The 27,436-nt window shown below is 34.4% G+C and overlaps 1 protein-coding gene across 2 annotated transcripts in view; it reads left to right on the top strand.

Annotated features, from left to right (window-relative positions):
• LOC149567400 (protein NLP9-like) overlaps nt 1-27,436 on the top strand; it is a 91,935-nt gene that overhangs the window by 21,801 nt on the left and 42,698 nt on the right. The gene's annotated exons all lie outside the window — the stretch shown is intronic.

Raw genomic sequence — 27,436 nt, 5'->3', positions numbered from 1 at the left:
TTGCTATATGTCTTGCTCCTGTGGCTGTGGGAGAGCTAATGCTTTCTCACTTTCTTCAAAAAAATTGAGATCTATATTTACATGAATACATATAATAAGCATCAAGAAAAATTAGGCACGGTAATATTTCTTTATAACTAAGAAAGAGGAGTCAGCATATCTGATTTCGATTCATATTCATTGTAGGAAACATATTTTCTATGGTGGTAAAAGCTCTAGAGCAAATCCCAACACCTAGATCATATGAAAACATGTGAAATCACACATTACAAATGGTGATTCTGGACCTTTCATTAGTAATCTCATTGATCATTTTGAAAGAAAACAGAAGAATATAAAGCCAGATACTCCTAATACCCATACAGTTGGTCCACTTAAGAATAGAAAGTCAAATTATATTCCTAACACCCATACAGTTGGTCTATAAAACCATATATTATCAAGGATGATTGTTCTCCAATAGACAGACTGGCAGAAGAATCTGAGAACCATAAGCTAATGCAAGGCACAATTGCATGGAGAACAGAATGTTAAAAGACACGTAAGGTCCCTGTCTGTTACACTGAGCATACTAGCTGATCTGTGCTTTGAAATTATGTGATCTGTACTTGTCATTCAAGAGCTTATGCTTAAAAGCACACAGATTAGACTATATGGAGTAGATCTTCTTTATTCAGCATTTCCCACCATCTGTTATTACTCTAATGGAATGCAAATTTTCACCAAGTCAAACTTGGGTTGAACACATCTGTACAATTTTTGTTGATGTAATCAGTTCTTTGTAGATGTTATTTAGCTTAGTAATCAGTTTATTTGGCAGTTTTCAGATGGTTATTTAGCTTAGTAGCAAACTATGATTCTCGCTACCTAGGTACAAGTTTTTAATGACTTCAAAGATTCTTACATAGACTAGAGTTAAAATAACTGCACTGGAAGTTCCAGTGAGGTGGTCTATTGAGTCTTGACATAGATAGTTCGTAATAATTTTTTCTATGTTCCACCAATTTTGGGGATGGGGGGGATGTGTTTCTGACATAGAATTCTTGGTTTTCTATTTTTAAAGAGTGGTGATTAAAACAAAAGGTAAACTTAAAAATAAAGAAAATTTTAAATTTTCATATGATAACATTGTTAAGGAATTCATCAGTACATTATAAAATCTTAAATTTTAATATATGACAATTGTCCTCGGTTATTAAAATGAGAAAAAGAGAATTCCAATATAAGCTTTGAAATTCTCACCCTCTAATTGAGGTAGTGGCAATTCAAAAAAAAAAAACCCACAATAAGCTTAGAAATTCTCACTCTCTAATGGTTGGAGAAAAGAGGAGGATGACTATTTGGTAGTTTATAGATGCTCTTCATTTTGTTTGTCAATAATTCCTCGGTGAAGAAAACAAAGCCTCTTTGCATCCTTAGACATCTCTAAGTAGGCCCATGACTATAAAGGATGTTGGAGGTGCAGGATGCTCTACAAATCCATTGTAGGGTGGAGTGTAGAAAAGTGGCTTAATGAAAGACACGAGGAAGAAGGTGAGACAAAGGGTATCTGTGATGCTTCACAGTCAATATCAGGTAAAAAATTCTTGAAATTACATTTATATTTTGTTTTTTATTTTTTGATATTAATAACGTCTTTAATTGTTTTAATGTTGTCTGTAAATATATTCACTCAAGCATATCACTTGTAGTGGAGGTAAACAGCTATGTAGATACAAACTCTCTTAGCGTTGGAGGGTTTTATTGGACTTTGCATAGCATGCTTGACCAAATGAAGCAAATTGCAAAGCTTCTTACATTAAAATTCAAGGAGCATATTAGGTTTATTATTACAAAGAGGTGAAATACAACAAACACCCCTCTTTGTATGGTTTCTGATGGACTCGATTTCAAACATTTGCAACTAGACTGAGTTCTTCCTTTTGAGGATGATGAGGTAATGGAGGTCTTTTTAAAAGCTCTTCATAATATGTATATAAGAAAAGGCTAAGTTGTCGATACAGGTTCTGGTTCGAGTACGGGTACGGGGTTCGGGTATGTGGGTATGGCAATTTTTTCTCCTTTGTGGGTTCGGGTTTGTCTGTATATGTATGCATGCATGCATGTTAAAACATCGAAGTTACAAATGTAAAAGAAAAGTGGTACTCATAAATAAATAATGGCCAACAAAGTTATAAATTAATTAATTGTATTACTGATATAGTTTCAAATTAAATGCATAAGCAATTCACCTCAATCCGAACATGATCAACAAACATAACTATTGGCTGACTTTTACAAATCTATCAATAGTCATGTCCTTAGGTCTACAAATAAAATAAAGTCAAACCCTGACCTTCAAATGAATTGAAGTAGATTGCTGTTCACTACTGTCATAAACTAAGGGCATTACATAAAAACAATTTTAAGTGTAACAACCAGTTTTCCCGGAGCTTAATTAACAACTAACATATTCAAGGAAATACAGTTATTACTTCATTTTCATAGGAAGACAATTATATTAGTTATGTTTATGTGAATTAACAACTAACATATTCAAGGAAATATAGTTATTACTTCATTTTCATAGGAAGACAATTATATTAGTTATGTTTATGTGAATGGGATTAACAGTTACAATTACTTAAATGGAAAACTCATAACTAACATCTGAAAACACCATTAATAAATTTACTATGGAATTTAAAATCTACATACCATGGAATTTGAACCAAGAAATCATTGTAGGATGCTTCTGCAATCACCCAAATTAGTCTACAAATATCACTTAGGATAAATTGACAATTACCATCAAATACCACTATATCAAAATCAAATGACGATTACCATTAAATACCACTATATCAAAATCAAATGACGATTATCATTAAATACCACTATATCAAAATCAATGATGATTACCATCTAATACCACTATATCATTTAGGGCATCACATACCACTGTATCAATTAGGGCATCGAGTACCATTGGATCATTTAGGGCATCAGATACTACTGTATCATTTAGGGCTTTAGATACCACTGTATCAATTAGGGCATCAATTACCAATGAATCATTTAGGGCATTAGATACCACTGTATCATTTAGGGCATCAGATACCACTGTATCATTTGTGGTTTCAAATACTACTGTATCATTCTTTTCCTTCCGATTTTGCTAAACTGTGGCATTAACATAATATTATAAGATATGCTCATAATCATTATTTTTATATATGAAAAACTGAAATAACAATCCTATAGATATTGTTAGAAGTTGTAATCCTTCCTTGGTGTATTTATAAACCAAGGTTAGAACTCCTTTCTTTATTGTTGTAATATATTAGGATATAAGCCAAGGTATCCTAATATATTTCTTTTTTGTCCTTTTTCCACTACATCTTATTTTGTCATCTAGTGGAATATGTGAGGACAAATATATATTGTAATTTCTAATTTTAGATTATTCCTCCTTAAGAGGAATCTCACACTTGGCCTCACACACTTATGAATGGTGGCATTCATAGACATGGGAGTTACATTCTAACTCCTCTCTCTCATCTCTATTTAAGAGATGACCCTCTTCTCTCATTTCTCAACGAGGTTTCTTCCTCTTCTCAATTATTGTATGAGCAATTGCTCTCTTGCTCTCTCTCTCTTTCTCTCTTCCTTCTTAGGCTTTTCATGCCTCATTCATAATGTCACAAGGGGTTTTCTTTGCTTTCCCCTTTCCAAATATCTTGTCTCATGGTGTTGGAGCTTGAAGCTTTCTCTCTCCTATTTTATGGTAATATCTTTTCACGCATTTACTCACTTAGATTCTTTCATAGTATTGCTAATTTACATATTTCTTTTTCCATTTCTAACAGATATATTCCATATTCAGTTAGAAGATCAACCGATCTAACTGGTTGCCAATTATATTGACGATAAGAATTGCTTTCATTTGAAGAAATAACTGTAACGATGATACAACTCAAATCTTACCTTCTACTTGAACATACATCATAAAAGTAAAAATACCTGTTTCCAACAATTGTTTGAATTGCTCAATTTATCTTTATTTGATGCGCGTCTGACATCTTGTGGAAAGGGAAACATTGTCAGGGGCTTAACCACCCAACCTCCGACCATAACTTATCCCCACACAATCTCCAAAGAGAAAAGCCCTCCCTACCCAGAATAGATAAGGAATATCTTGTCATCCACAGAGCATCCTGGTATCTAATCACACCACTCGACTTGACAGTAGGAGAATACAATAAACATGACCATGCATGAGCTATTAAATGATTCCTTCTAAAAATAATAAACATTGTTATATCACATCTGATTTTGTTTTCTTGTTATTGCAGATCCCTTTCTCTCACCTCTTCACCCTTTTCCTTGGCTATATAGTCGGGTAAGTCCCAGGTGTTTGAATCTCAGAACAATCAATTCTTTCTATTGATTCTCAACTATTTCATAATTAATATAAGTTCTAGCTTATCACACTCTGTGATTTGATGAAAGTGTTCTTTAAGACTTGTAGAAAAATATCATTTGAATTTTAATCTTCAATGGCATAATAAATCATGATTAAATAACATGGTTACTTGGCATTTATTTGCCATGAACAACTCTAATTTAAGGAAGGTCTAACCTATGAAATCAAACAAGATATTTTGCATCATGATTTAAGCTATAGCTTACTACTATGCAATTCGGATTTGATGTAACAAATGAATTAAGGAAATCATAGTGTAATTTTTGGTTTTAGGTTAATCACATAACCTGATATATTTTGAAAGAAGAATGGAGTCTTGCTGAAAGTTCAACAACTCGCCTTGAACGCCTGTTTCCAGTATGGATGTTGCTCACGTTTTCTATAGATCTTTAGAATAACCAAAAATCGTGGTTGGAAAAACAATGCAAGATTACTAATTGTCAGAGCTATCGGGTGCCAAGATAGACATGGTTGGTAATATGGAGAAGTCAGGTGCATGAAAAATATGAAAGTTGGGTGCCAGAAAAGAATATAAAAAAAATCAGACCCTAAACCAATCCGTCTCATTCATATAGAGATATCTTGAACGCAGTTCTCAATGTAATTATAGTTCACGTTTTCTAGCTGATCATTAGTATAACTAGAAATCGTGGAAAGCGATGATTGCCATCGTTAATATGTAATATACTGCAGGGATATCGGTTGCTAGGAAACCATGGTCGGGTGAATGAAAGAAGTCGGATACTTGGAAAATAATATCTCCCTGCCTCTTTCTTGACTCATGATATAAAAAGGTTTAAAGAAGACTCTTCGGCTTTCGTAACTTAAAGAATATTTGTCAAATAAGAATGCCAAGTGTTTAATCAGTTACAAACAAGGAAAAGAATAAAAGATGGAAAAAGAGTTGGAAGGTTATAATTTCAATATTATTATAATTTATATTTATATATGTACATGTAAATATATTAGTGAAATGACATCGTTTTATTATAAGAAAATAATATAATGGCGCCACTTCATTTTTATATCTATATGTACGTACATATATATAAGTTATAATAATATGGTGAAAGATCATTTGAAATCCTTTGAGGTACGTTTTATAATTCAATTAAATTATTTATTTAAAAGCTCATGCGATTTCATTGATTGTATCTTGATGTTCAAGTTTCTAGGTCCTCAACCCATTTGCCCAGTGATGGTGATGCTCCTGTGCCTAATTCTTTTCTGATAATGCTTCCACCCCTTTGACGTGCTTCCTACAAGGAAATTCTCCGCAATTAAATCATATTATCATAACGAGTTATAAATAATCATAACGGCTAACTGCCTTTTTAATTCCATGAATTTGTGATAAATAATCAATTAGCATGTTATCTTCACATGAAATTATAATGACTCACCATTTTACCATTTTGTAGGATTATAACAAATTTAACTGTCAACTGACTTCATGTGAACCTCAACGGCTATATTTTAAATTAGGTCAAAATTTGGGATGCAACATTTAGATTGAATAATATTACCAAGCTTTTGCAAGAGAGTATTTAAAGCTGATAGAAAGAACATGCTAATGAACAAATCAGAAATACATACATAAACTGACCTACCGTCCTCGGTACATCTTGGGTGCCCAAGTTCACTCTAGGTCCTTCACAGAAGGACCCACAAAGAACCCATGAAGTACCCAAGAAGAACTAGTACCAAAATTGTACCTGTACCAGGACCCAGGCCTAAACTATAGAACCTGGTAATTGAGAGAAAAGGCTTAAATTCTTTTGGTCTTCAAGGTCCTCCATTGAGAAAAATGCAGGCTACGATGGATAAGGCCACTGTTGCATAAAGAAACCCCTATGTGATGGTGGGAATTTCATAGAAGGATACACCAATGCTGAAGCAACTTGCTATTTATTCACTCTAATAGATTGTTAGTTCTATTGCAGAGAAGAATTGGTCCATTTAAGGGTTCATTCACAAGTGTAAGGATCTGATTACCTCTTGACGAGTAGAGAAATTAGTTGCAATCTAAGTTACCCCAAGTTTCCAAGATGGTTTATTTTTGCCTTTTTAGGGGATGACGGGGATGATTATATAAAAAATAGAGAAAATTTAAAATATATAAGGAAATCTGAAATTCCAAATATATATATATGAAAACATGGATAAATCTAAAGTCATTCATCATAGAAACATACATTATGCATAACAGTTGAGTTGAAACTTGAAATGAGAGTTCAAATTTCAATTACTTACATTCATAATTTCATATTCAGAGTTATATCTCATTGAATTTGGAATCAAAATGCCCAAAGGCTGCGAGTTTCAACAGAATGAAAAGTATCATAGGATATGTCATTACATCAATGTATTGTATAATGTTAAAATTGTCAAAAGACTCAAAGCGTCAAAGTCAGAACTCAAAAGTAAAACAAAGATGGTATGTTGTATGGTGTACCCCAAATCTTATCATCAAAATCGATGTCACTGCCACTGTCAGCCTGAGCCTCAAAGGTTGCATCATCCAATGAAGTCACCACCATTCCCTCCTTTGCATCATCCTCTTCTACCTGAGTAGCATCTTTGGGATTAATTTTCCACTGTAAATATGGAATGTGTCGATAATCTGCAGTCTGATGACCCCTAAGTAGCAGGTTAGTATGCAGGATCACTAACTTATCAGCTCATCTAGAGGTAAGCCTTTTCATCTTCATGGAGAGGATAAAGCCATATGTGGACTAGTTCCTCTCTACAATGGAGGAACTATCAATCTACGAGAGGAGGCGAATGGAAAGCATCCTCAACTGTGGTGCATCTGACCCATGCCATTGCCACCATCCAATAGGGCTTTTTTGTACCATTACCACTCTATCCATCTTTGCTTTTGGTGTGCTGAATTTTGGACACTCAAGATTTGAGAAGGCAACCCATTGTTGATGGGGTATGTCGGATTACTCAGATGAATATATCTTTTGAAGGGCCTTCATCAACCGACACTTTACCTCAACATCACCAGGAGGGGACTTTCTAGGCTTGGGCTCATAACTTTTTTGGATTGAGTGCATAGGATACCATATGAAGTAGAGTGTTCATAGTTTTCCACTTTCACATGACAATGGGTTTAATATACTCCTCTTATAAGTCAACAAAATTACTTCATCTTTTGAATCATGCTATCAGAAGTTGTTGCGAGGTTTTCACACCATCGCCTCAAAATTTTTGGGGACCCCCTTTTTTTAATCGCCTTGGCAAATTTTTGGATTGTCTAACATTTTCCGATTTTTTTAGATTTTTGAGCCTTGGACACCTTCAAGTCAGTGGGAGAGACTTAGCTTATTTTCACTCGGCTTTGCTTGATTTTCCAAAGCAACCAATTTCATCCTTGGGCCGAACAATTTTAAAGAGCAATATTTGGCAGGATAAAATTGTAAATTTGTACTTAGACATTTTCTTTTGAAAATTCGGATTTAATTGTGAAAATTTGAATAATCTTTCAAAAGGGAAATTTTGTTAGACTTGAGCTTTGGAAAATCTCAATTTTTTCTTAGGTGAAAATTTTAATTTTGTAGAATTTTGGCTAAATTGCAAAAATCGATTTTTGGCTCTAGAAGCAATTTTATTTTATTTTTGTCAAAAAATTTCTAATTGGCATAGCAAAATCGATTTGGAAAAAAATTGCAAAAAATTGGCTTTAATAGATTAAAATTGCCTTGAAAAACTTTTGCCTTTAATAAAATTCGTAATTTAATATTGAAAAATGGCTTTTGGTTAGCCAAAATCCAATTTTAATGACGTATTAATTACTAAATCCTTATTAAATGGAAATATTTAACGTCTCCAAGGCACCATTTAATTTCTTTTTGCAATTTAGAACTAATTGGCAATTTTCATTTGGCAAAATTAATATTTAGCTAAGTATTTAATTGTGGGCCATAATTTTGCATTAATTTTTTGTTTTTCTTGTTCCCAGGGTCCAAGTTGGCTAGCTTGGAGGGAGTAAGAATTTGGTTATAAGAGGAGCCCTCTCTCCCATTTCCTCCTCACTTCTCACTTCTCCTTCTCAAGGTGTTGGCGATTTTGCAAGAGTAGATCTGCACTCTTCTTGCTTGGCAAATTTTGTGGGAGCCGAAATTTGTGGAAGGCGAATTGTGGGAGCCAAATTTTGTGGAAGGCGAAATTTGTGGGAGCCAAAATTTGTGGAAGATAAAATTCTGATTTTCAAGAGGGGCTGTGATTTTTGCCCTAGGTTGGGTAATTTTATTTGGAGGTGAATTGCATAATAAATTTCTGATTTGCAAGTGGATTTGAAGTTCTTGAGGTCTAGTCCTAATTCCGAAAAGTCACTGTACGATTATTGGTTAAGGTGAATTTTAATCATTTAGAGATTGCAAGGGGTCCTTAAGCTGACATCCTTCTTTCGTTCTAGTCTAAGGATTGCTTCCCTTGGTTCTACTTGCCTTCTAGTCCACTCTACCATCCCGTAATAGGGCGACGAGTATGGAGAATGCTAGTGCAAGTAAGAATCCCAAGCGGACAAACACTAAGAAAGATAGAGGATATGATGCCCAAAACACCCTTCTTGAAAATGAAGTGAATAATCGACACCAATATCGGTGCAATGGACATGATACGGATGAAGGACACACTAAAGGAAGTACAATCCCCCTTGGCTATTGGTAAAGGTAATTTCAAATCATTTAGAGTTGAAAGGGGTCCTTAAGCAATCTAAGGATTGCCTCCCTTGGTTCTGCTAGTCTAATCGTCCACCACTTCACTATCCTATAATAGGGCGACGAGATGGAGGATGTTAGTACAAGCAAGAATCCTAAGGGGACAAACACTAAGAAAGACAAAGAGGATATGATGCCCAAAACACCCTTCTCGAAAATGAGGCGAATAACCGATACCAATGTTGGTACAATAAAAAGATATACAGAAGGCAGTTGCACATCACAACCCAGGCATCGACACTTCCGTTACGACCATGATGAGCGACAATGGAACAGCCCTTGATTTTGAAGACATCAGAGAAGAGAATATCAATGAGACAGATCTTGGATTGAGATTGGATGAGCTAGGAAAGGTTGCTATCAAAAGGAAGCATCTAAACACCCTTTCCTCCCTAAATGCTTTTATTGCATTTGCAAAAGAATATGAGAAGGACCATGAAAAGATACTACAAGCAACAAGCAGTGTGGTGAAATCAGTGGAACTCAGGGCGAAGCACACACCTTGTCCTTCTATGGAGGAAGTCAACGAAAGGCTAGCTAAGTTCAGTGCCTTAGCTAAGAAAATGAAAGAAAGGGAAAAGTTATATTAAAAGATCATGTGATGTAAGCCCAAGTGGCAATTTCTCTTTCTTCTAGAACAAGACAAGTGTCTATTTCTGATTGGCCACCATTTTGGCGCTTTCTCATTGGTTGCCACTTTTAGACTTTTTTCATTGGTCCATTGACAAGGTGGCGGCTTCTCATTGGCCGATGGGGTGGCAACCCTAATTAGGGTTTTGAGGATCCAATCTGGATCGTTGATCTTGTTTTGATCTCCACCATCCATTGTTTTTTTGGCCCCTATATAAGGCCATTTGCTGTCATTTGTAAAGTGTTGGAGAAATTGTTGCAAAGATAATACCAAAATTGCTCTCTTTTTCATTGTTGTGACTTGCATGGTGATTAAAAACATTGGGTATTATTGCATGTTTTCTACTTCCACATAGTTAGATTTCCTTTCAAGTTGTTAAAGTTGGTTGCATTTGAAGTTGTTTAAGCAAGAGTAAAGTAGATGGATAGTTGTATGGTAGCATTGGTAGATGTTTGATAGGGATCAATACTAGACCACTAGCATCCTAGCGACTGGTTGGGAAGCCTTGTGTGGTAAACTAGTTCATTTTCCTTAGAATCATTGCATCTATGGAGGTGGGGCCACTGGTTAGCCTTCATTAGATTTGACCTCCGTCCATTTGCTAACCTTCCATTCGTAGGAGTAGGAGTAGAATAGTGAGTAGCTGAGTAGTTGAAGCTTAGAGAAGGAAGTTAGAGAAGTAAGTTTAAGGATCATAACACATCCATTCACTTTCCACCACCATCGCTTTCCATCAACATCATCCTTGGCAGACACATCCTCCATCATCACCACCATCAACATTATCTGCCCGCACATTTCACAAACCGAACCATCATCTCCATCATCCCACCAAAACCCAAGTCATCCTTAAATGAATAACGTAAGGCCGCCTACGTGATTACCAATGAATCACATCGATAAAATTGAGTGAGTATCCACAAGTGTAAGGAACATTGGAGCTTTTGCTTATGTCTTCATGAGCATTAACTTTTCAAGAGAGGAGTTGCATGTTTGATATCCCATATCGAATATTCAAATCCTAATATGTTATGTAAGTGATACAAAACTCACATCAACAAAAGTCTCATAAATATCTCCGCGACTAGGAGAGTCTGTTTTAGAATGTCGGTGACATATATACAACAAGTGAGGTGATGGAGAAAACATATATGCAATGTGCAAATAAATTAAGCAAATAAGAATAAGAATAAATATTATCAAAGTTAATTGACAACTCCAAAAGTTGGAAACTTTGAAATGGAAGACCTCAATTCCTGTTCCTGCATGTTGAATATATTTGAAATTGATCCTGGCCGCCCCACTAACACCAGCCTTCCTCTTTCCTTTCTTGGCATCTACACTATGAATAGCATTACCACTACTTACACTAGATGACAAAGGGTGATGCGTATATGGCTATCCTGGACGATGTATTGGCATGGACACACCTTTACACTTCCTTTTTGCCTCCCTATGTAATCTATAACACACTAACTTCTCTTCCTTTTAAATCTTTACAAAATTTAACTCCTATGCCCTAGACACCCAAGAAATGAGACCACATCCTTGTGTAGCTCCCTCTAATTTCAGTGTTGCATATATGACATTACCAAACCCAAGTCCCTTCCGATATTTCTTTTTTGCTTCTATAGGATGGACAAGGCAAAAACGAGTTTTTTTGGGGTTGAAAGGGCTTGTGCATGGTCCTTTAAGATAACCAAAGGGCATTCATATTCCTTAGGTGCATGTCGCACTTCATTCCCAACTTCTTCCCCTTGCCATTTCTCATCAATATTATCACTGTCATTGTTGCTGCTCATGCTTAATGAGTGTAATGCAAATTAAAAGTGCTGAAATATTTGGAAAAAAATGAATTCAGATATTTGATGGACATTTCGTCTTTCAACTTTGTAAAAAATTGTAATAGAAAAGTTGAAAAAAACAGAAATGAAGGACTCACCTTTAATGCTCCAACTCCTTCAAATGCTTCTTGAAGCCCTGTCGTTGCCTCCTTTTTTCCTCCCCTTCATAGCTTTAAACCATGCTGCTTCTTTCTCCTTTCTCGCTCTCCTTCAAAATGAGAATGAAAGGAGAAAATTGTTAATGCTTTATAGCGTCGGTCAAATAAAACAGTGTAAACCTAAAGGACATCTCCTTGATATACATACATATATATATATATATATATATAGAGAGAGAGAGAGAGAGAGAGAGAGAGAGAGAGAGAGAGAGAGAGAGAGATGTAAAATCCATGATTATGTCAATTCTTCTTGGTATAATAATAAGTCTGATTGGGCTTATTCATAATCGGCCCTTATTCTATCGGGCCCATTCCTTTATCTCAAATTAGACTTTGCATGATGTGACTTGCAATTATTTGTCTAGCCCTTATTACCATTTCCTAAACTTGATTGAGATCAATCACCATCGGCATTTAAGAAGGTTTAATTAAGTGTATTTGTATGCAACGTGTATGTTGGAAAGTCAAACTTCACGTGACTTCCTTATTTACTATCCTGTCCATAGTATTGGGCTTGTTTCACATAATTTGTGCTAAATGGAGAGCCTTGTTATCGGGCATTTATTATAACTTTAATGAGCAGTTTTACCTTTTGTTAAACTGCTGGGGTGGGTTTGAGGAGATGTGCCTCTTAGGAAAATATAGGTTCTTGACTTTGCAAGATATATTTAAAGGGAGTAAGAACCCTCCTTTGAAACGTACAAATAATAAAAGTGGTATTACAAAGTGGGGTTTCAATTATAAGGTTTTAGTTCATACCAAGATAATATAATATAGAAAATCAAAATTTATAAATCTAATCAAAATTTAACATGGTACTGATGGAACCCAAAATTTGGGTCTCCATTTTTTATTTAAGATTGAGTAAATATGAAATCTGGAGCAAGAAGGGAAATTGTTTCATATAGGCATGCATTTCATCACTATCCAGAATAGCTTGATATCAGACTTATCATGGTGGACTTTCTGATTAATACCCAACCTTATTAATTGTAAAGCATGAAGAATGTTATATGCATAAGAGAATCTGGTCAATAAAATCACTCGATGTCTTCCAAGTTAATGAAGATTACATTTGTTTTCAGTCAATTTGTGGATGATGCTGTAACAGGATAGTACTTTTTTCTATGAGGTCGGTGTTTGATATATGTTTAGCTGAAGAGTCTTTCCCAAAGAACTGGTTGAGATATAGTCAGATATGCTGGAATTAACCCATTCCTGCTAAAGACTGTTCTGAAATGGATTTTTATCGTGGATTATTGTATGCAAAATGGTCAGCAATCAATACATGAAGTCCTGTCATTTTGGGCAGACATCCTTAGCATATTAACTATATTTTCTATGCAGAGGTAAATCACACAGGCATCATAAATATTCAGTAACAATAGGTTACGGCAGAGTATGTGCGGCAGATTGGATGAGGCAATGTGTTGGAGTATTGGGGGTTTCTAAACCATCAATTCCCTACTGTACACAGAAAATTCACAGCGACATACATGGCAAGAAGCAATATGTGTATTAAGTGATGAACTCTTTAATGGTTTGAGCCTGAGGTCAGACAATTCGAGCAACTGTCTGAAATGAAATAGTATGGAGTGAAACATATCATTCCAAATAGCAAATACACCCATGAAGGAATAATAATGGAGAAGCCCCTGTAGATTAGTGAATGAATGTTCAGATTCTGAGAGCATACAAGAGATAGCCAGCAAAGTCTGAAAATGCCTATAAGTTAAACTGCACAAGAAATGCCTGTACAAGTCATGAAGTTTAGAAGTCTGAAGGTGTGATGTCAAATCTGTAGATAGAACTTACATGACATCAGATTTCTAGAACGTGAAATATAAATGGAGACAGATTTTGAAGATTGAATTCAATTAGGGTGTATAAATGATGTGTTTGTTTTATTCAAAGGAATATGATGAAAGGCCAAGTCAAACACAATCAATCAAATGACAATCTTTAGCACCAATGAAGAAACTGTTAAATATGAAGCAAAATATAATTGGGGACACTGCAACTATATCCTTTATATCTCCCAGAACGGTGATGATATTATCATCAGGCAGTGATCTGCATATATGATCACAATATGATTACCGTACATATCCGAGTGAGGAAATACGTGTGGTTAGTATAGTGTAAAGCAACTACATACAAAATAAACATGGATGTGGATATGAAAGTAAGCATGAGCTTGGGTTACTGAAGAATGGTCTTCCAAGAAATTTTAAGTGTTTTGGTGTGATTCCTTCTATGCTCTTCATTCTGCGAGCATTTGGATTTTAGTCCAGAGCCATATGGAAAGGAGGAATATATTTGTGACTTCTTGATAAGTTTATATCTGATGATAGTTTTTGTTTTGTTGCAGGCCTATGAGGAAGAGAATACGATTTGGATATTCAAAATTGGTGGAAGGCTATGAAACTAATGAAGCATGCCAGTAAGAAATACGATGGCGGAAAATATATGTTTGGGCATCCTGTGGATAAAGTTTTAAGCGAGCAGTTACCATATTGGTATGGAGGTCCAGAATATGGAAGGAAATATGGTTACCTTGTGCAGTTCATAGATATTTTATTGAGCAACTATCACCTCTGTAGGCGTTCTTCCACAGCATCAAAAGATTCAGGATTTAAAAAAAATAAACTTCTGCAAAAGAATTGAGTCTGAGATTTATGGAGAAACGCAGGAGAGTTACATCTGGAAAAAACTCTATTTCACACAGAGTTAGAAAACAAATAGGTCTGAAAGTGCTGTAACCAAGTTGCTCAAAGCTCAAGACACACGAGTAATTTCCAGATTTCCACGGACAGACTGCGAGTATCTTCTCAAAGCCACTCCATAACTTATACCTAAGATTAAATGAATTGGGTGATATTATAAGTTATGTCTTTTACAAACTATATTATAAATTTTATCCCTAAGCCTAGCTTGGAATAGATTTACCAATTAGTTATTTGTAATGAAGGGTCACATTGTTTTGAGGAGAATTTCGTACACTTTCATTAGCTATAAATATAGATGTAAACTCATACAATATTCAAGATACATATTCGGCAAGTTTTTACATACCTACATTATATATTTATGCACTTATGATATTATATATTTTTTCATTTGCAAAGAAATGAAGTTTTGAACCAAGTCTGTGGATGGTGGATTTTCAAATGAATTCTTGTGCGATTCTGAAGTCAAACTGTATTGGATAGATCATCCGTAAGGAGTGTCTCCAGTATAATTTTATTTCCGGATCAGTAAGAAATATTTATTTTAATTTATTTGCATTAGAGTTTTAAATTATTATTAAGTTGTGTCCTTTATAAATATTTTAAAATTGACCAGTGGACTGGGTCAGTATTGCATTTTAAATTTGATAAACATAGATATTGTGAAATATTTTATTGTTTCCATATTTATGTCTAATTTGTCTCCGCAGGAGTTAAAGTGAATCTTAGACTAGTTTAAAATTGCGTTTATGTAATTGATCAACTAATAATATTGACTCTGATTGCCCATTTAATTAAGCACTGGTCTTTTATTCTTGATTCACAATCCATATGCTGGCAACTGTTTCATTTCTTTCCATTGAGGAATTAATATATTCATTTGTTGTATCCATTCTTTATTTAAAACATTATCACATTTATCCAATCATTTATTCTCAGTTCATAAATTGCAAGTTTAAAGTTTTCGATAATTCTTTCCATTTTGAAAACTTTCAATATATTTGTGTTCTAATTGATCTGCTTTAAGCATCTTGGATTTAAGGTCGTTGTCTAGAATCAGGTATACCTGCCTCAGTTTTGCAGAGCTAGAAACATAGAGGATTTGGATCTCGTCAATCAATCCTGTCAAGTTGGCCTTAATTGGTTGGATATCCCAGCATCGAGCAGGCAAGGCTCGTAGGATTCCAATATGCGGTTTTGGAAACCAACAGTATCAAAGACGGTTCAAGAGACGATTCGGATTAGATTTATTTATTTTGTGCACTCAAACATTCTTAAAACCCTACTTATCAAAATGATAAGTGGAATGAGGATTGAAGACAGACTCAAAGGTGCTTCAAATTTTGAAGCATGGAAATTGCATATAATGATGATACTGAGAAAACAAAAGTTAACAACAATTGTGGAAAATCCTCCTAAAAATAAGAAGACTGATGAATGGGAAACTGACAACACCAAAGCAATGGAATTATTAGTAGATGGAGTAAAAGATCATCTACTACCTATTATCACAAAATTAGACTCTGCATATGATATGTTCAAAGGTCGAGAAGATATGTTTGAGATCAACACCACTAGTAGGATTCTTACTTTGAAAAATCAACTCAATAATATAAAGATGAAGAAAGGAGAGACCATCACATCATACTTTATGAAAATAACAGAGTTAAGAAACCAACTATTAACAGTTGGTCACAACTATGATATCAAAGAGTTAATTATGGTGTCATTAAATGGGCTTCCTTTTTCATGGGAAAACTTTAGACGAGGAATAGGTGCTCGTCTTGATCCCCCCAAATTCGATCAACTAAAAGCTGATTGCATTCAAGAAGAGTGTAATAGAAAAACTAGAGGAATTGACACGGAATCCACAAGCGAAGACATTCAAGCTCTCTCCACAAACTTAAAGAGAAAAAAAGGGGAAGAATGATAAACAACGATTCAAGAAACAAAAAGATCTTCCTCATATACAATGTTTTAGATGCGACAAAGATGGTCACATTGCAGCAAGATGTCTTGACAGACTCAAGCATCAAGATTCTTTTGCTGAAATCAGTAATTCAAACTTGGATTTAGAGAATCTTGCATTCTAAAAGAACCTCAAAGATTTTGTAAAATTCTAGATTAAGAGGGAGTTCTTTATTATCTGCACCAAGCCTCTAGCAAAATAATATTAGATCACTTCCAAAGTAAACTTGATATGTTGTAAGTAATGAGAAGAGTCTCAGGATATTTATTGTACTAATGAACTACTTATTAATAAAATTATTTCATATGGGCCCTGTGTACATCATTAGGAAGTGATGCCTACTAAATGATTTTCACTTGTATTTGTAGAAGTTATTGAAAGGTGATGAGCTGACAAAACTTAATTTTATATTATGGTGAATGTTCATTTGGTAAGTATTATGATAATGCATGCGCACATACCTTATGAACGGTTTTGAGTACATGGTGAATGCTATGCAAATCGATGTTCATGAGGCCATTACATGGAGTTCTTGGTGATTGTCAAATGAGTTGACATTTAGGAGGCCATTACTCACAACACTTGGTGAATATCTTGCAACTCTATATTCAAGACGCCATTACTCAAAGTCACCTAGTGAATGTCAAATGAGTTGCCATTCAAAGGTCAAATGAGTTGACATCCATTTTCAATACTACGTTCAGGTAATATGTTATTCATATTGTGTATGAATTGTGTTATCCTCCCTAGCTAAGAGGGAGTGTTAATGTTTTATAGCTTTGGTCAGATAAAACATAGTGTAAACCTAAAGGACATCTCCTTGATATATATATATATATATATATATATATATATATATATATATAGATTTATGTATGTAAAATCCATGATTATGTTAATTCATCTTGGTATAATAATAAGTCTGATTGGGCTTATTCATAATCTCCCCTTATTCTAGCAGGCCCATTCCTTTATCTCAAATTAGACTTTGCATGACGTGACTTGCAATTATCTGTCCAACCCTTGTTATCATTTCCTAAACTTGAGTGAGATCACTGTCGGCATTTAAGAAGGTTTAATTAAGTGTCCTTGCGTGCAACGTGTATATGGGAAAGTCAAACTTCACGTGGCTTCCTTATTTACTATCCTATCCATAGTATTGGGCTTGCTTCTCATAATTTGTGCTAAATGGAGAGCCTTGTTATTGGGCATTTATTATAACTTTAATGAGCAATTTTACCTTTTGTTAAACCAATGGGGTGGGTTTGAGGAGATGTGCCTCTTAGGAAAGTATAGGTTCTTGACTTTGCAAGATATACTTAAGGGGAATAAGAACCCTCCTTTAAAATGTACAAATAATAAAAGTGGTATTACAAAGTGCGGTTTCAATTCTAAGGTTTTAGTTCATACCAAGATAATATAATATAGAACATCAAAATTTAACAAAAATGACTCAAAATAAGGTCGCTTTAACCATTTTAGGGTGAGCTAGAAGTGTGGGGGTCACTTCACAAACCAAACAATTGTTATTTTAATAAACTGGGTGTTGCTTCTTTGTTTTGATGCTGATTTATGTCGGGGACATGTGGCCATCCCGGGATGGTTTGGGGATATTTCATACATCCGTGGCCATTCCGGGGATGGTTAGCCATCTCCTGGATTTGGAAAAGTTTTCTGCTATCTCCTCATCCTTGGTATGGTACCCATTTCCGGGCTGCTACTGATTTTGGGGGAAACACATCCTTGGGTTGCATTTCATAGTGCCTCGAGACTTCATGATTGGTAGGGCACTAAGTATTTATAGACTCTAGTAGGATGTTGCGATGTTGACCCTAAAGATATAATTGATGAGTGTAAAGTTAAATAGATCTTCTATTTGGCGTAAATCTCAATTTCTAGAATCAATAGTTTGCAAGACTTCAAGTATTGAAGTGGTCCTTCAAATATTATATAATACTTTAATATTAATAATTGAAATTATCAATTAATTAATATAATATAATGTTGGATATTATAATAATTAAATTTGCATTGAAAAGAATATAATATGATATGTTATGAGGAAGACCAATGACTGCCGTTGTTATTGGTCTTGGTCTAAGTAGTGTGTATAAGTATTACCGCACGACCCATGTCAAAAGACATGTCCTATCGGTGGGATCAAACCGACTGCCTTGTCGGTTGGTAAAGCAGTCGTTTAGACATTAATTAAGTCAAGCAGTAATACCTATGTTCAGTGCTGACTTAGATGGCAAAGGGAAATGTTGATCACATTATGTTAATAAGTAAGAAAGTTTTAAAACAATAATTATCGATGTTCTTTTATTTGTAATATAATATTGTATATATATAATATTATATATATGTATATAATATATATATAACAATAGAACAATTATTATGCTTATAATAGTACATAATTTGATTTAGTAACAAAATGATGTAATTTCAATTTTTCACAAAGCTAATATACTTAACACTCCCTCTTTAGCAAGAGAGAAAATTGAAAGAACTTTAACATCTTATAAAACAAGAAGTTTTCATCATAGTGTTTGGCAAGGTGAAGCCCAAGAATGAAACATAATGGATTTTCATGGTGTCCGGCAAAATCCGGCCCGAAGAACCATGAAGGTTATCAATGTGTCCGGCAAGATCCGGCCCGAAGAACAAGGATAACCCCAACTTCAAACATTTCTGTTTGAAGACAGATCAACTATAATAAAGTTGTCACTTTAAGTAGGATCAAAACACAAGAAAGGTCGTCACCTTTCACAAAAAAGTCGTCACTTTTCACAAAACAAGCTTGCAAGCAAAGAATTTTATATTCACGAATATATTAGTTAATAAATGCATTTACAACAATGTCATACTAAGTTTACCTCTGAAGTACACAATTGTCAACTTCGCAAGAGGTTTGGTAAAAATATTAGCATTTTGCTCATTTGTACTGATGAAACATAATTTAATAACATCTTTGCTGACCATATCTCTTATACAGTGATAAGGGGTCTCAATATGCTTTGACCGGTTGTGAAATTCTGGATTTGTAGAAAGTTTGATACAACTTTGATTATCACAATGAATCACTATAGGTTTTAGGGGTTTTCCAAATAACTTGAATAATAATTTCCTGAGCCAAACTGCTTCACGTGTACCCATGGAGGCAGCTACATACTTAGCTTCAGTAGAACTTAAGGCAACAACTGGTTGTTTTCTACTCAACCACGATATCATTGCTGACCCAAGATTGAAACAACAACCTGTAGTACTTTTCCGATTTATGGAGCAACCTGCCCAATTTGAGTCAGTATATCCTTCAAGATTTATCTCAACATTTTTATATTTTAAACCAAGACGAGTAGTTCCTTGTAAGTATCTCAGGACATGTTTTGCAGTCATTAAGTGAATCTTCTTTGGTTTACACATGAAATGACTTAGGACATTGGTAGCATAGTATATGTTTGGTCTGGTATTTACAAGATATATAAGTGATCCAATAATCTGTCTGAAGTGAGTAGGATCGATGTCTTTAGAGTTTATAGCTTCTTCTTTTAACTAGTGCAAGTTTGTTATCATTGGAGTAGATAAAAGTTTACTATCCATCATTTCGAACTTAGTCAAAATATCTTGAGTGTACTTCCCTTGATGTAAGAAGATATGGTCCTTTTTTTGAATAACTTCTAGTCCCAAAAAATAGTGTAGTAACCCTAGATCTTTCATCTCAAATTCAGCTATGAGGTCTTGCTTGCATTTTTCAATCAAATGATCATCTCCAGTTATTAGTAAGTCATCATCATATAAGACAAGTATTAACATCTCATCTTTTGAGGTTTTGAAGTATATTTTTGAATCCGCTTCATTCTTTAAGCATCCAAGTTTGGATAGATAGTTGTCTATCCTTTCATACCAGGCTCGAGGGGCTTGTTTAAGACCGTAGAGTGCTTTCTTGAGTTTACATACATACAACTTATTATCCTTTACAGTGAGCCCTTCAGGGTGTTTTATGTAGACTTCTTCACTAATGATCCCATTTAGGAATGCAGTTTTCACATCCATCTGATGAATCTTCCATCCTTTGGATGCGGCAATGGCAATGATTGTTCTTACAGACGTGTAATGAGCTACTGGTGCAAAGGTTTCTTCATAGTCAATGCCAGCCTTTTGAGAAAAACCTCGAGCAACAAATCTAGTTTTGTGTTTCTCAATACTTCCATCTGCGGCGTATTTGATTTTGTATAATCATTTTGAAGATACAGCTGATTTCTCTTTAGGTCTATGTACAATATCCCAGACATCGTTTTGAAGTATGGAATTGTATTCTTCCACCATAGCATCTTTCCACTCTTGCAAACTTAGAGCTTCTTCAGTTGTTGATGGTTTGGTTTTATTTAGCTCAGTTATCGAAGCAGTGTAACATGATTGATTTCGAGTTCTCTTGCTTTCTTTTGAGATCTCATTTGGTTTTACATTGTTTTCTTCAATCATCTTCCTTGCCCATAATGGTCTTTTCTTCCCATTAGTAATTTCCTCATTAGATATATCTGATTCTCTTTAGATGCGTTCTCCCTCTAAGTCTCAGTTTGTCTAGATTCTTCATCCTCTGAGTTTGGTTCATCTTTTATGCTGGTTGAAAGTTTTAAAGTAGAGTGTTCTTCAAAAATTACATCTCTATTTATTTCAGTTGATCTTTGTCCGGGAATATAAATTCTATAACCCTTAGAATTTTCATTGTATCCTATAAATATACCTCTCTTTCCAAAAGGTTTGAGTTTAAATTTTTTCTTTGGGTATGTGCATGTAGACTGGACATCCGAATATTTTGAGATGACTTAAATCTAGTTTAGCCCTCGAGAAAACTTCTTCTGGTGTGGTATTTTTTAGAATTGAATGTGGACATCTGTTTTGAACATATACTCCAGTCTCAGAGGCTTCTGCCCCAAATGAAGCGTGCATATTTTGATCATGTAACATAGCTTTGTGGCTTCAATGATGGTTCTATTTTTTCTTTCTGCGACTCCATTTTGTTGAGGATTATAAGGAATTGTATACTCCCTCTTAATCCCAACAGAATTGCAAAAACTTTTGAAGATTTCAGATGTATATTCACCTCCATTGCTAATCTTAATGTTTTAATCCTTTTACCAGTGTGATATTCTACTAAGGCTCTGAAGGTTTTGAATTTTGATAGTATTTCATTAGATTCTTTGACTTTCAAAAAATAGATCCAAGTCTTCCTAGAGAAGTCATCAATGAAAGATATATTGTAAAGGAATCCCCATAGAGATGGTGTGGGCATGGGTCCACATAGGTCTGAGTGGACTAGTTCCGAAACTGATTTTGACTTGTGTTCACTAGAGGGTAATGGTCTTTTTATGATTTTCCCTAGAAAACACCCTTTGCAAGTTCCTATATGGGTTGAGTCTAGTTTAAGGGTTCCAAAAGTGATCTTTTCTAAATTTGGAAGTGAGCTGAACCCAATATGCCCAAGTCGTCTATGCCATAATTCATTAACATTTGATGTTTCATGACTAAGGGCTTGCTTTTGAATATTGCTTAATGTATATAATGTTCCAAATCTGGACCCTATGATAAGCTCTTTTCAGATTTGAGTTATTAGGCCAGTATAGTACTTTGTCTTTGTTGAAGGTGACTTGATATCCATCATCGGTTAGACTTAAGTTGAAATTAGATTTCTCTTTATACCTGGTACAAATAAGACATCTTTTAGATTTAGTGTAGCTCCGTCTTTTAATTTGATGAAACATGTCCCAATTCTTTGGATGGGATAGGTGGAGTTGTCTCCAATTGTGACTCCTTCAGTAATATAAGTTCCAAATGTATCAAACATATCTTTGAATCCAAAGATGTAATGAGATGCACCACTGTCTACAATCCAAGCTTCCTTATTTGAATTTACTTCACTTGAAAGTGCAGAATAGTATAGTTGATTATCATCTTCCTTTGTTTCGGCTAGGGATGCTAGTATTTTTTCTCTCTGGATAGTTTCTGAAGGTGTGTCCCATCTTCTCACACTTGTAACACTTTAACTTTGGAGTAATCATTATTTCTAAAATTCTTTTTCTTATTATTGAATTTCCTTCTATTGAATTTTCTCTTTCGTTTATTTGAGACAATGTGAAGGGCTTGATTTTCTCCTTCTTGATTTGATGTGATTCCTCTGGAGATTAACCTTGACTCTTCTAATATTCATTCATTTTTTAGTTGATCAAAAGTAGGAATTGAAGGTCTACTTACCACTTGAATGAAGGTATCCCAGGATGTTGGAAGTCCTCTGAGAGCTATTAATTAAAGCTCTTGATCTTCAATTTTGTTCTCAATAGATGACAATTGTCTCTGTTTCAGAAATTTTCTCGAAATAAGATTGGACAAAATCTCCTTTATCCATTTTAGTATTTAGTAGTTGAGTTTTTAAGGTGATCAGTCTACTTGAATTATTTATTTCAAATGTATTTTTTATGGCCTTAAATACTTCAAATGCATTTTTGATATTTGATACAGAAGGAAGAATGTGATCTTTTACTAAATCAATAATAATTTTCCTTGCTTTATTATTTCGCCTTTTCTAAGTGAGTCGTTTTGATTCATTTTGAGGTATTGGAGTATCTTCTTCAATGAAAGTTTCTAATTCCAGCTCTTCAAGGATCGTAATGATACAAGTTTTCCAAGAAAAATAGTTTGATGCACCTTCAAGTCTATCTCCCACTCTGACATTGTTTGTCATGATGTCTTCCTTTTTTTTTAACTTAACTAAAATTTGAATTTTCTCTACCAATTTGGCTTTGATACCATGTAAAGTTAAATAGATCTTCTATTTGGCATAAATCTCAATTTCTAGATTTAATAGTTTGCAAGACTTCAAGTATTGAAGTGGTCCTGCAAATATTATATAATACTTTAATATTAATAATTGAAATTATCGATTAATTAATATAATATAATGTTGGATATTATAATAATTACATTTGCATTGAAAAGAATATAATATGATATGTTATGAGGAAAACCGATGACTGCCGTTGTTATTGGTCTCGGTCTAAGTAGTGTGTATAAGTATTACTGCACGGGCCATGTCTCGTCAGTGGGATCAAATTGACTACCTTGTCAGTTGGTAAAGTAGTCGTTTAGACGTTAATTAAGTCAAGTGTTAATACCTGCGTTGAGTGCTGACTTAGATGGCAAAGGGAAATGCCGATCACATTATGTTAATAAGTAAGAAAGGTTTAAAACAATAATTATCAATGTTCTTTTATTTGTAATATAATATCGTATATATAATATTGTGTGTTGTGTGTGTATAACAATAGAACAATAATTATGCTTATAACAATACATAGTTTGATTTAGTAACAAAATGATGTAATTTCAATTTTTTACAAAGCTAATATACTTAACAATGAGTAGGTGCAGTTGGGAGTGGTTGGGCTTCCATTGGCAAACTATATATTTAGCCACAAAGTGACATGTATACAACTCTCTTACTATAAACAGACCATATGAATCGTAGTTGTAGTTAGTAATAGCAATATGTTTTTCTACTGCCATCTATCAAAAATTGAGTTTGGACAACAAAATCAGAAACTCAACTTATATTATTGTTGTTAGTGTTATATCATTAGCTATGAATCTTAATCATGATATATTTATTGCTGTCATGAAATATTTGTTGTTGCTATACTGCTGTCATTGTCTTAGTTTTGGTGTTGTGTTACTCAATAGTAATAGAAATTTGAGTATCCTAGTAAACATATATTTAAAAAAAATCTTCTATAATAGTATAAATTGTTATATTGCTCTCCTTGTTCCCAGACAATGGCTCCTAGATTGCCATCCCCAAAATGTATCCCTATCCCCAAAATGCTCTGGAACATAGCACTAAAATGCCATTACATAGAAACTTCCTATGTGGGCAGCTCATTCCAAAAGAATTTTTCGGTGTCACTACTTGCTCTTGAGCCTCTAGCAATGTTTGTGTAAGACATCTACACTTCCTGGTTGCTTTAGATGAGGCTAAGACATCTTCAACATATTAGAACTTGGCTGATCAATAATCAGGACCATTGTATATTTCAAATCAAAATATGGAATAACAAGCAGTTTACTGTCCTCAATCTTCATTAAAGATTCCTCAGGTTTAGAGGACTAAACATCCTCATCAACATACAATCTTTGCTTATTGCTATCTTTCTTTCTGATGGAACACAGATTTTGTAAGCCTTGTTGACTCATTGCATCCCTCAAAGGCAACCTTTACAATGGAGGGTTCAAACTTGGATGTCTTCTCTTTTGGCATGACTTCCAAATACCAAAATTGGAAATGTAAGTTTCTTCTAGAGTCTTTTCTTTAAACACTATGTGAGAATCCCTGTTTAATACACATACTGCATAACTTTATGTTCAACCAAAAGATGTGTGGCAAATCTAAGTTACAAATAATAGACTTAGTGATGTCTATGCTGGAATAATTCTTCCTCTTTATAACCCGATTTTGCTAATGATGTCAAGGCATACTCAACTCTCTTGCATCTTTAGAAAAAGCACAAAAGTCCATGGATATATTATAGCCTTCATTATTAGATCTTAACACCTTAATCCCCCTTCCTATATAATATTTCCCAAAAGATTTGAACTCTTGAAATTTCCCAAATGTCTAATCTTTAGACTTAATGAAACAAGTCCAATTCATTCTTGAATAATTATCACTTCAGGAAACATAATAAATATTTCCGGCCAATGAAATTATTTGACCTGTGCTTGTTGACAGAAATAAAAGCTTGATGTGCTTGCCAAGTGCACAGCCCTTGCATAAGTTAGCTTTTTCTACCTTGAAGTAAGGTAGTCGAGGCACAATATCCTTAAAGAGAGGTTGAGCTCCACGGTGCAAGTGGTCGAATCTTGTGCCAGATTTCACACAGTTTGTCACTCTCATGTATCAAGGCTGCTTTCTTGTTAAAACTAGCAATCAGTCTGTATAGAGCTTTTTCAATACCTCTAGCCAATGACTTGCCAATCATCAAATTGAACTGCTCACTTCAAATGTCATGTCTGAAATTGAAAGTAAACTTCTTGCTGATCTAGGAATATAAAGGTCAAGAATATCACAAGAAAACATGTAGAAAGAAAAATTTATAGTTTTGGTAACAACATATGTGACATTATCACCAAGCTCTACCTATATACAGCCATTTGCTCTTGAAGTCTGTTGAAAGCCTTCTTTTCAATTGTTGTGTTTTCATACCCCACTCTCCACATACCACCCTAAACTAAAAACGGTGTTAGTGGATAAGGATGAGATCACAGGATAAGGTAGTCTCAAGCTTAGATGAAATATTATATGCCACTTAAACTTCTACACTTGTTGCTACTCCTTAAGATATTGACAAGCATACCGGCCAATCGTTTGGCACTTGTAAGTTGAAACAATTGATAAGACTCAAGTCTTTCTTCCCTTGTTTAGGAAAATATGTCTTATGGTGTTTCTCAAGTTTTGCTTCCCTTGTGAGAAGAATATGTAATGACCCCTGGTAGTCAAGCTCAAACAAACACTAGTTTTTTTCTTATAATTTAATGGTTTGACATTTCGTCAAACACTGAGCGCACAACTCTGTTAAAACTGTATATGATGATTTTAAATAAATTTTCTTCCTGAGCTTTTTGGTATGTATGATTGATTTTTCAAATAAAATACATTCAATAGTAAATGTTGAAACTAAATGCTTACTGATCAACAAATACCAAAGATGATTGTGTCAATACATCAGCTGTTGTGAATTGGAAATTACAAACATCAAACATGGAATTCTGATTTTTTGCAAGGTAGGAATATGGAAATCACACTCCACAGATAATGAACCTGGTTTTTCAATTTGATAGTTTCTTGACTGATCGCAACCCCTATAATGATGACCAAGCCTTCTTACTTCCAAACACGGCCCTGATTGCAAATGTAACGCCCTCCAAGCTTGGACACAGGTCTGAAAAGGGTGAAACTCGGCCTAAAGAAATTCTCACCTCTGTAATCTAGCTGTAGGCCTTAGAAATTTCAATGCAGACCCTTAGAATTGTATCACAGCCTCTCTAAAATGAACGCGCCCCTATACATGACAAATTGCTGCCTTGGAATGTAACAGCAGCTCCAAATTAAACTCCCAAAATGCAGATTGAAATGTCATCAAATCTCCTTCAGCAATACTTCCTAGCAACAGTCAATACAACAGGAAGACTCCACAATTCAGACTAAGTGATTCTCAGAACTTTAATCCATAATACCTCAGCTATGGATTAGTTACACAACTTAGAATCAAAACCCTTATACATCAGAAAGGGTGAAAATCAGAAACTCAGAGTTGTCACAAAGACAATAAAAGCCAAACAGATAATCATCTAACCGGATCCTTTTCTCATCAAATGGGCTCATATTTATTATCTCCAAATGGCACAAGTTTCCCAAATGAACTCCACTTAAGAAGCTTACTCAACACAACATTAAAATATAATAAAGTGCTACTATAATATAATTTATTAATTGCTTTTGACTCCCAAAAATAACGTTTTCCACATAACATAATATTCTGACACACAAGACCACTGTGTTTTGTGCCTACGATTTAAAACTTTTCAACCTGGTTCCAACGAGCTATGATACTGAGATGACCAACATACAACACCAACAAAAATAGCAACCTCAACATATTTAGATGAATAATAATAATTCACCTGCCTTGCGAAAACAATTGAAGAAGCATTAGAATCAAAACCTAACAACACCAGAGTGATCTTGATGAAGAAAGACAACAAATTAACCTGATGGGGTGACTTACTATAAATAGATGCTCCCTCCATGATTCTTGGAGCCCAAACCAAAAGTCAGAAATAAAAAGTGAGAGCATGACTCA

The sequence above is a fragment of the Cupressus sempervirens genome, chromosome 3 (genome assembly GCF_028749045.1).
Source record: "Cupressus sempervirens isolate cs-2001-9-10 chromosome 3, ASM2874904v1, whole genome shotgun sequence".
Taxonomy (NCBI): domain Eukaryota; kingdom Viridiplantae; phylum Streptophyta; class Pinopsida; order Cupressales; family Cupressaceae; genus Cupressus; species Cupressus sempervirens.
This window is presented reverse-complemented; position numbering and strand designations above follow the sequence as displayed.